The sequence below is a fragment of the Peromyscus eremicus genome, chromosome 1, assembly GCF_949786415.1.
Source record: "Peromyscus eremicus chromosome 1, PerEre_H2_v1, whole genome shotgun sequence".
In the NCBI taxonomy this organism is placed as follows: Eukaryota; Metazoa; Chordata; class Mammalia; order Rodentia; family Cricetidae; genus Peromyscus; species Peromyscus eremicus.
This window is the reverse complement of record NC_081416.1, coordinates 12,614,348-12,624,968: the sequence shown is the minus strand read 5'-3', so window position 1 is coordinate 12,624,968 and position 10,621 is coordinate 12,614,348. Positions and strand designations below refer to the sequence as shown.

The 10,621-nt window shown below is 36.4% G+C and overlaps 1 long non-coding RNA gene across 1 annotated transcript; it reads right to left on the bottom strand.

Annotated features, from left to right (window-relative positions):
• Positions 1–412: 412 nt before the first annotated feature.
• LOC131895577 (uncharacterized) lies at positions 413–1,205 on the bottom strand. The gene is made up of 2 exons (XR_009375224.1): positions 1,118–1,205; positions 413–572 (listed from the first exon to the last, which is right to left on the bottom strand). It is a non-coding gene; the product is annotated as an uncharacterized LOC131895577 (long non-coding RNA).
• Positions 1,206–10,621: the final 9,416 nt, after the last annotated feature.

The window sequence follows — 10,621 nt, the reverse complement described above, 5'->3', positions numbered from 1 at the left end:
CATAGAAGGTGGTCATTCATTCTGACAAATATACAGTTTCCTTAGAAAGAGTAAATATAGATAGAATTCACCCTAATGATTAAATCTTCCAGAAGGACATGAAACATAATTTTCTTTGAACAAAGATGAATCACATATTGTACTCAATATCTCTCAATGAAGAGCAATATCCTGTGCTTCCAGGATGAATGGGACACAAGAAAATATGTGACAAGTTCTCTAGACCTTAAAGCCGAGATTAACATCTCTCTTATTAAATTAGTATGCAATTTATCTGATATTTTAATTTTTAATTAGCTATTAATCATTGTTATTATTAGTTTAAAATCAGTATCTAAAGGAAAACATTTTCTCATAGCTTGACTTTAATGGAGCTTCTATGAAGCTTCTTTTGTCATAGGTCGGTTGCCAATTTAGCTCTTTCAAAGACTATTTTATTGCTTGAACATATAAAGTCTAAGGGAGAAATAATATAGCAAATCTCAAAACCTGGATTCCAATCTTCACTTTCTTCTATAGTATCCGTATGATCCTTAGCACAGTTGTTGAACTCTCACTGTGTGTTTCTTCCTCTGTGAAATAAAAAAGAGTTATGAGCTATCTTGTGTGTTGGCTATGAGCAGTCAATGTTAAGTTTGTTCATAGTAGCAGGCTGGCAGGATGTCTTGCACATGTAATAAGTTTTCAGCAACACGTACTGGTCATCACTATAATATACTTTCATGTACCAGCACAAAAAATGCCAGCTACAGGGTCCATGTGCATCTCACTTGTCACTGAGAGTTGTGTGTTACCTGTGTGAGACATGATTCCTCTCACTACTCAACTATGTATATCTTTGTAGCTGCCTGAGTCTAATAGTTCCAGTTTGCTGGGATAGCCAAGAACAGTGTACTGAACACTTTAAATATTGGTATAAAAGATGAAATGGAGGGATAACAACTTTCTAAGTTAAGGTGCCTGAATTTTGTGCTTTGGGTTTAAAGATAGTAAACATTGCAGAAAAAGAGAAAATTTAACTGGAAAAACATTACATTATCAAAGAAAGGGTGAGGTTTGATTAGAATGTGGGAAGTTCTTGTGAGAAGAAGAGATGGAGTACTTAGCTGATAGATACCAGAAGGAACTCAGTGTCTTCTTTGATTCTTATGGTTAGTGAGGGATCACTGGTTATCTGGCACTCTCTTCTGTTGGTCTCAGTATCTATTATCAGAAAGAATGAAAGGTAAGATGTTAGAGATTACTACATTAGGAAAAAAACAGCAATCCACACACTTCACATCCTCTGCTGCTCCAAGCTAGAGGATTCTTACTAGGCTAAATCTAGAGTTCTTAAAACAGAAAATTGTTTATTAATGATAGCTGTACATGAGATATCATATAAATAGAAAAGTAATTATTATCTTTGGAAGGAACTCTTGCAAGTCATTAAAATGCTAAGAAAAATCTTTTCATATTTAAAATAAGAAACTTGATCTTTTTTTCTGTAGGTAAAAAGGAAAGTAAGAGCCAGCTAGGCACGCACCTTTAATCCTAGCACTAGGGAGGCAGAGGAAAGTGGATCTCTGTGAGTTCCAGGCCAGCCTGGTCTACACAGCCAGTTCCAGGACAGCCAAGGCTGTTACACAGAAAAACCCTGTCTCGAGAAAAAGAAAAAAAAAGGAAAGCAAGATGAAAAATGGAGTGGGTCAGATGAAACAATTAATGTAAGACAATTATGTAACAATTTTAATAAAGATTTATTGGAATACAGGTGAGGGGAATGCTGATATTTTAAATTCTATAATAAGATTGCTATTGTATTTTTAACAAAAACATTTTTTTAACTCTAATACTCAAATGTGAAATAATAATGAGGTTTGTTACTAAGAACATCAGTAGTATCATAGATGTCCAAGTCCCCTCAAGGGCAAAGAATTTACACATAGCAAAGCCTCGAGAATTACTTTTTTTTTTTTTCTGTTTGTTTTTTTAAATGTATGATTAAACTTTACCATAGAATTTGGAGGAAAATACAGACAAATCTCAAATCATTCTTGATCTTGAGAACTGACTTTTTTTAAAATTTGAGTCTTTGTAGACTACCAGAACAATATTTAATCATCAAACCAAAAACTGCTTTGCTGTGGATGTCTTTTTGTATGCTGTGAATATGTGTTGCTCTGATTGGTTGATGAATAAAGCTGTTTGGCCAATGGTGAAGCACAGCAGGGCTAGGTGGGGCATTCTAACTAGAGAGGAGGAAGGAGAGAGGCAGAACAGAGGAGAGGCTGTCAGCTCCCTTCATGAGAAGCAAGATACAAAGGTACAAGTAAGCCACGAGCCATGTGGCAAAGTGTGGCTTTATAGAAATGGGTTAATTTAAGATGTAAGATCTAGCTGGTGAGAAGCCTAAGCCAGTAGGCCATACAGTTCGTAATTAATGTAAGCCTCTGTGTGTTCATTTAGGTCTGAGCAGCTGTGGGACTGTGAGGCCGTGGGAGCTTTGTGAGCACAGGAAAGCTTTTAGTTACACTGCTTTAGTAAAGGAACTGTTCTGCAGCTCAGTTCCAGACAGGGACTTGTTGCGCTGCAGCAAACTCAAGCAACCTCATGGGTACAACACAGACATTTTGCAGCTCAGGTGCCTTTTTGCTTTTTACACATAAGTTTTCTCACAATAGTAGAGTTAGAATCACAATTCTTTTAGAAAATATTTACTTTACTGAATACCAATCTCTTGGGAATTACAGACATGATAATGAACTATAAAATAATTATAGATATGATTCTTATGGTTTTCATTACTTTACAGATCTGTAACTATGGAAACAGTCATAACTTTCCATCCACATAAATTCTCTTCTGCAAACCTACCCTGACACCAAGCCAATGATAACATATATCATGCAACTACAAAAACACCCTTCATGTACTTTGACATTAATTCTCTGGCCATTGCCTATCACATTTACTAAATGTCAGTCTATTTTTGCCGAGCTACAAAATGATAGCTAATCTCAAATCTTACCACTTAGCTTTCTTAAAATGTCCTTAAGACAATTCTACTTACCTAACACTAAATTTACAATACCTTAAATAGAACACCAGAATGAATCCATCAAAGAAATGTAAAAGAAACCCTTTTTACCCTCAAGAAAAATACATGAAAAAGAAAACAGAAACAGCCAAGTAAATTAAATGTGGGGTTTTCCTCATCTGTTTTATTTCTAGTTTCCTGGGCTTTGTTTTTGTTTTATTGTTGTTGTTTTGTTTTTTGTTTTGTTTTGTATTGTTATTTTGTTTTGTATTGTTCTTGTTGTCCCCCAGCCCCTACCCTTAGTGATCCCCATGAGGTTTCACATTTAATCCATCCACTGAAGAACTGTCTCTGACTCTCTGTCCTTTACTTTCCTGGTGTCATTCTTCCCAGACCCTGACTGGGCTTCTTTTTACCTTTCTCACAAGTCACATTGTAATTCCAGCAGATTAGTGCTTTCAATACTCATTCATCTCTGTTCTAATTTGCCTAGTCTTTAGTGGCATCATTATCTCTTAGGTTGTATGACCAGAACACTCTGTGGATCATTACTTTATTTTGCCTCTAGAATCTATTCTTGATAATCTTCCTTAGATTAGAATATTCAATACTCACAATTACATTCTTATCCATGCCATTTAGGTACAATACCTTATATGCAAAGCTCCTTCTAAAGACCCAGCCTCATTTTCTTTCCTCTCAGTCTGTCAATTACATCAAGATATTCACTGAATCCTACAGATTTCAAGGATGTTCCCTCCTCAACATTCCTGACTTTCCCACATACATTTTAGCTTTGTTTTATTTGTTTCTTCTTTGCCAAATTTACACTTTTTTTTACATCACCTACCCCTTCCCAATGAAATTCTAAATTTTCCCACTCAAACTTGTTATTAAGTTTATATCACTGTTTGTATAGCCATATACTTAATCAAAATCAAAATTCATTTCAACTACTTACTTTTATCTCTGTGTACACGTTTTTTTTTTCAATGGTGGCACTTTTTCAGTCATCCACATGAAGGTAGCAGGAGTCATTGTGACTTAGTACATACAGGTTAACTAGTGATCCTTATGAACTGCTCTAATTGCCTATTAAAGACTTTCTATCAACCATACAAACATAATCCACTATAGAATGGAATGCTTAGGTGTGACAGAAATTTTGTTATCCATAACGATACATTATATAGATATATCAGAGAGAGTTGAGCCTGCCTCAGAACTCAATGGCTAAGACAAAATGGTATCAGTGAATGACCAGGGCATAAAACCTGTGTCAGGTGTAATAATTGAGATATTTCTAATGGAAGGGAAGACATCATTTGTGTCAGAAAAAAATGAGAGCAGACACAGGGAGACTGGTTAAAACATCATTGCAACTGCTTTATGAATATATTGATTTCTCTGGGAAGACTGTGTCAAATATTTTGTAAGAGCTCACTTTTTAAATTGAATTATTTATGTAGCTTTAGAGTGTGTATGTGTTTATGTGTAGGGGAGGGCATGTGCATGCCACATGTGGAGGTAAGAGAGCAACTTTCAGGGGTCAATTCTCTCTGTCTACCATGTGGATTCCAAGGATGGAATTCAGGCCATCAGACCACTAGACTGCCTCCTGTGTGTAGGTTTTTCCTTTGAAATTAAATTTGTCATATATAATTATTATATTATATATAAATATTAATATATAGTATATAATTTAAAATATGAAATTCTAGATAGTTAAATTCTTTAAAAATAAACTGTGGTGGTATTGTGTTCCCCAAAATATTGTGCATCCTAATAAACTTACCTGGGATCAGAGAACGGAACAGCCACTAGATACAGAAGCTAGAAAATGGTGGCACTCATGCCTTTAATCCTAGCATTCCAGAGGCAGAAATCCCTCTGGATCTCTGTGAGTTCAAGGCCACATTGGAAACAGCCAGGCATGTTGACACACGCCTTTAGTCCGAGAAAGTGAGCCTTTAATCCCAGGGAGTGATGGCAGAAAGCAGAAAGGTATATAAGGCATGAGGATCAGAAACTAGAAGCTTTTGGCTGGTTAAGTTTTTAGGCTTTTGAGCAATAGTTCAGCTGAGATCTGTTTGGATGAGGACCCAGAGGCTTCCAGTCTGAGGAAATAGGATCAGCTGAGGAACTGGCGAGGTGAGGTGGCTGTGGCTTGTTCTGCTTCTCTGATCTTCAGCATCCACCCCAGTACCTGGCTTCAGGTTTGATTTTATTAATAAGACTCTTTAAGATTCATGCTACAATAAACTCTGTGCTTTAATTCAAATTTCTGTGTATTGATATCTCTGTTCAAAGAACAAAAGAATGGGGCTAGAAACCCCATCCAACTACTGAGGGATCTGGATGAAGAAATCCATGGCTAGGCTCTGGGTGGATCTCTGGGAGTCTAATTAGTGAGAATGAGGAGGGTTTATATGAGCGAGAATTGTTGAGACCAAGGTTGGATAAAGCACAGGGACAAATAGCCAAACGAATGGAAACACATGAACTATGAACCAATGGCTGAGGGGTCCCCAACTGGATCAGGCCCTCTGAATGGGTGAGACAGTTGATTGGCTTGATCTGTTTGGGAGGCATCCAGGCAGTGGGACTGGGTCCTGTGCTCATTGCATGAGTTGGCTGTTTGAAACCTGGGGCCTTTGCAAGATCGCTTGGCTCGGCCTGGGAGGAGGGGACTGGACCTGCCTGGACTGAGTCTACCAGGTTGATCTCAGTCCTCGGGGGAGGCTTTGCCCTGGAGGAGGTGGGAATGGGGGGTGGGCTGGGGGGAAGGTGAGGGGGGCTGGAGGGGGAAGAACAAGGGAATTCGTGGCTGATATGTAGAACTGAATTGTATTGCAAAATAAAAATAAATTTTTTTTAAAAAAAGAACAAAAGCAAAAATGAAATACACTGAATGGATTTTGCATTTACATAACTCTTCTTAATTAGATTCATGATACAATATTATATATAGCTACGAACTAAATCTCTCTAAGCAAGTGTCATTGGGTCCTAAAAAAGCAATGTTTAGGGAATTTTGCTCTTTTTGTTCTAAGTCCAAGGCTTCAGAGGATTGTGGAAGTCATCTATCCAGTATTATCCTTCCTAAAGTAACTTTCTATGGAAATTGAAAAGAAAATGGGACATCCAAAGGTCACATTCTTTTGATTATTTGTACTTGATGGACATGCTTTCTGCCACGATTTCCTTTATTTATATGAAACAAAATATCTGAAAATTCACTAGCTTTGTCCTAAGATCTTTTCAGGGATAAATAAATAATAAAATCTCTACATAAATTAAAATTTATTCCAGAATTACTAACATCAAGAAATTTTCTGTTCTTTATGAAGTCAATAAAATATGTTAGTTTGGGGGTAATTAGAAAAGGACATTGAAATTTGGGTTGATTATTTAATTACCAACTAACAATATTAATAACTAGATAAGAGTATGATGAATTAAGTATAAAATTTAGTTCTTAGTCTTATACCAAACACAACTTATAAATTAATTAAAATATTAATTTTCAAGACAAATTATAAAAATGATCATAATATTAGAATGTAGTATTTACCAAAGTTGTAGAGGAATGAAAATATTTGAAATAAAAGAGAAATCCTAAAGGAAATATTTGTAGATTTTTAATAGTTTGCATTTAAAACAATAATGTTTAAATGAAAATAAGAAATAAAGAGAGATAGTAACAGTTTAGTGAAAATAGTTCCTCTGAATATGGAAACTAGTTCATGTTGATGGCCTACCATGACGTATTTTGAAATCAAGAGGAAGGCATTCATAAAGAATGTGTCAATGACTAATAGGTACAAACAAATTATATGTGAGGATATGTGACTACTCAACATCAAGTAAATGGTATACTGATTTCCATGTGATATCACAGAATTCATGCCAATATTTTATATAGCAAAGATACCAGAAAATGGCTTAGTATAATTTATATACAGATATTAAATATTCAATCCATAATTAAGACTTTAAGTTATATTTTCTAATCTATTCTTTATAAGATAAAACAGAGGATCAGTTTATAAAATTTGGAAAAAGAAATCCCTTCTATTGACAATGTAGTCATGGTCAAAATGTTCAAACAAAATAATTCATTTCATCCCCCGAATTCACAGGCAGTTGCTGTCCTGTAGCCAATCACATTCTTCAGCTAGCCAAAACTTTTCTTTTTATGCATGGCCTGTAGAGAACTCTGCAATGTGCTCAGATTCTCTATGATACTTATCTTGGGGAAGCATTTTTTTTTTTTTTTGAGGCAACAGATAGAACTAGAAGACTTAATGTCCAGACTAAAGCTCAACACGTGGTCCTTTCTAATCATAATGAGGCATCCAGTCAGATGAACTGCAAAGCTTTCTCATTATCTTGCCCGTTGGGCATCAGCAATCTTGGATTGATTACTAGCCAACAAATAAAGCTTCATTCTTCTGCCTAATGATTATGTTTATTCTTCCAAATAGGACTGATACTTCAGCCATCTATCAACTGAAAACCAAACATGAAGTTCACCCAAAAACAAAACAGGCAGTTAGCCAGACAATTGCTTCATTTTCAAAATTTCTACATTGAATGTAAATGTTATTCGAGGTTCACTGCCATTCAGATTAAATTGACATTTAGAAGGAAAATATGCATTCTCTCCTAACCTTTAGAAATAACATAGGATGTAGGCATTTCAATCTTGTTTCTTTCTCTCTTACTTGTGTTTCTTATCCGTTTATTCAATGCTCAAACAATTATGTCTTAACCTTTGATAGAAATGGACAAGCTATTCTAAGAGCAGCAAGTATCAGAGATGCTTCTGGATTTCAAGAGACATGCAGAGAACCATTTCTTATAATTTTATTTATTTTCACTTTGGAAAATAAATTAAAATGGGAAGAACCAAAGGTCACTATTTTTGTGAGCTATAAAAGAGCAAGATTCAACATTTTCTTAGATAAGACAGACTTTTAAAAACTCAAATATAACCAATATTTTAACATGTGTATAGTATTATCATATTATTCTGACTAAACTTTGACAGAGAGTAAATAGAAGCCAACTTTCTTTTACTTGAAATGTTAGCACATGGTTGTGGTACTTCCTGTGCAGAGGTGAGGACAGAAAATTAAGGGTTGAGGATGCTGGCCATGTGTTTCACCCAGAGTGAGAATGAAGCACTGACTGTTTATTCATGCATGAGATTGATAATGTAGCAGTCGCATGGCCAAGGAACTCAAGAAGAGAATGGGATATCTTCTGAGAGCCAGTGAAAAGGGAACTGGACTACTCTAGAACCCAGAGAGGCATGTGCAATGAATGATTCAAGGTCATTTTTAAATGTCCCCAAAGCATAAAGGCAACCTGTTTGAAGGCATAAACTATATGTAATGGAGAAGATGGATGAGGAAGTGCTCCAATGAAATGATGCTTGGTATATCAACCACACTCCAGGGCAAGTCTCCTGAGGAGTAGTTGACAAACACAAAATGAACTTTACCTTTATGATGGAGTCCAACAACTGCTCAAGGTACAGAGAACAAGAGACTGTGAAGTACTAATTCCTAAATGTGAGATCAATATGACATACATCTGTCTTTTAAGATGAGCACAAACCAAAATAAATATGGTGATATTTTATTTATACTGAAATGTGATTATATTTGTATGTTAATAAATAAAGTTGCCTGGGAGTCAGAGCTAATAGCAAGCCATTTAGCAGAAGTCTGGCAGTGGTAGCACATGCCCTTAATCTGATCACATGGCAGGCAAAGTCTCTGTGTGTTCAAGGACACAGCCAGCATGGAGACACATGCTTTTAATCCCAGTACCAACCACAGAGACCTGGAGGTCTGTATAGACAGGCAGTGACAAGTGAGTCATGTGGTTGGGTTTAGAACCAATGAGAAGGCAGAACAGAAAGGCAATAAAAAGACAGGTTACACAGGAGAAGGTCTCTCTCTTAGGGGAAGGACAGCAGCGGCTGGTAAGCTAAAGGCTATTCTCGAGTGTTCTGACCTCTTGGGCTTTTAACTCTTTATTTGGCTCTGTGCTTCTTCTTTAATAAGACTGTTTAGAATTACATCTACAAATAAACACTTCCATTCTCATCCTACAATTGTAGTTTTATGATTTGTACATGAAACAATCTACAAACAAGTCAACATTCACATAAAAAGCAATGAAAATTAGGGCTAAATAAATATAAGGGTTTAAAAAAATCTAAAACAGCAGCTTCAGAATATGTAGATTCTAAAGTTCTAGACAAGTTCTGATGCCAAGGTGCTTTTATATATTCCCTGAAACAAAGAAGTAAAGCCTCAGACATTGAAACTTTTTGTCCCAAATGAACACATTCTTGTTCTTCATTTTTTATTAACTCCTTGAGAATTTCATTCAATGAATTTTGATTATATTCACACCAAATCCTCCCCTTAATTCCTCCCAGATCTTTCCCTTCTCCACACCCTCAACATTGTGTTCTGTCTCCGTCTCTGTCTCTGTATCTGTCTCTCTCTCTCTCTGCATATGGTGTGTGTGTGTGTGTGTGTGTGTGTGTGTGTGTGTGTGTGTGTGTGTGTGTATGTGGTGGTTTGGAAGAAAATGGCTCTCAAAGAGAATGGCACTATTAGGTGATATGGCCTTGCTGGAAAGTGTGCCACTGTGGGAACAGACTTTGAGGTCTCTTTTGCTCAACATTCCCTCAGTGTGACAATCACTCCACTTCCCATTGCCTATCTATGAAGATGTAAGGACTCTCAGCTCCAGCACCAAGTCTGCCTGCGCATAGCCCTGCATACTACCATGCCTCCTGCCATGATGATAATGGACTGAACCTCTGAAACTGTAAGCCACAAATTCAATTAAATGTTTCACTTATAAGAGTTGTTATGGTCATAGTGTCTTTTCACAGCAATAGAAAACCCTATCTATGACAAAAGTTGGTAGCAGGGACTGGAATATTGCTGAGATAGGTCTGAACAAGATTTTGTTTGGAGGAATTTGGACTTTGGTCCTTTGGATTATGAAAACAGTGGAATGCTTCAAGTGGTGCTTAATGGGTCATACCACTAGGAGCATGGAAGACAGAGGTGGTAAGAGTTATTTGAACTGTTGGGGGCTCACTCAAGAGGTTTCAGAGAAGTTTAGTATGTTGCCTAGAGATTGTTCTAGTGATATTTTGGTGAAGGAAGTGGCTGACTTTTACCCATGTCTGAAGAATCTGCCTGAGACTACAATGAAGAGTTTTGGATTAATTCCATTTTCAGAAAAAAAAAAAATCTCAAAACAACCTAATGTAGACTCTGTTGTATAGTTTTTAGTGGTAACTCTAATGAAGATTTATAATGAAAAAGAGCAAGCTGAGCAAGGTAAATTACAAAATATATATTTTGAGGAGAAAAAGAGCACCAGGAATGGAGCTAAATCCTATGTTCAAGGAGATAAAGGGATTAATAAATTGAATATAGGGAGTGGTGACCTCAGGATAAGATCTCACCCAGATAAGTTTCCAAACTCTGCAAAGGAACTAAAGAAAATTTTTGAGCTGGGTGTTTGTGGTGTACACCTTTAATCCCAGCACTGGGAAGGTGG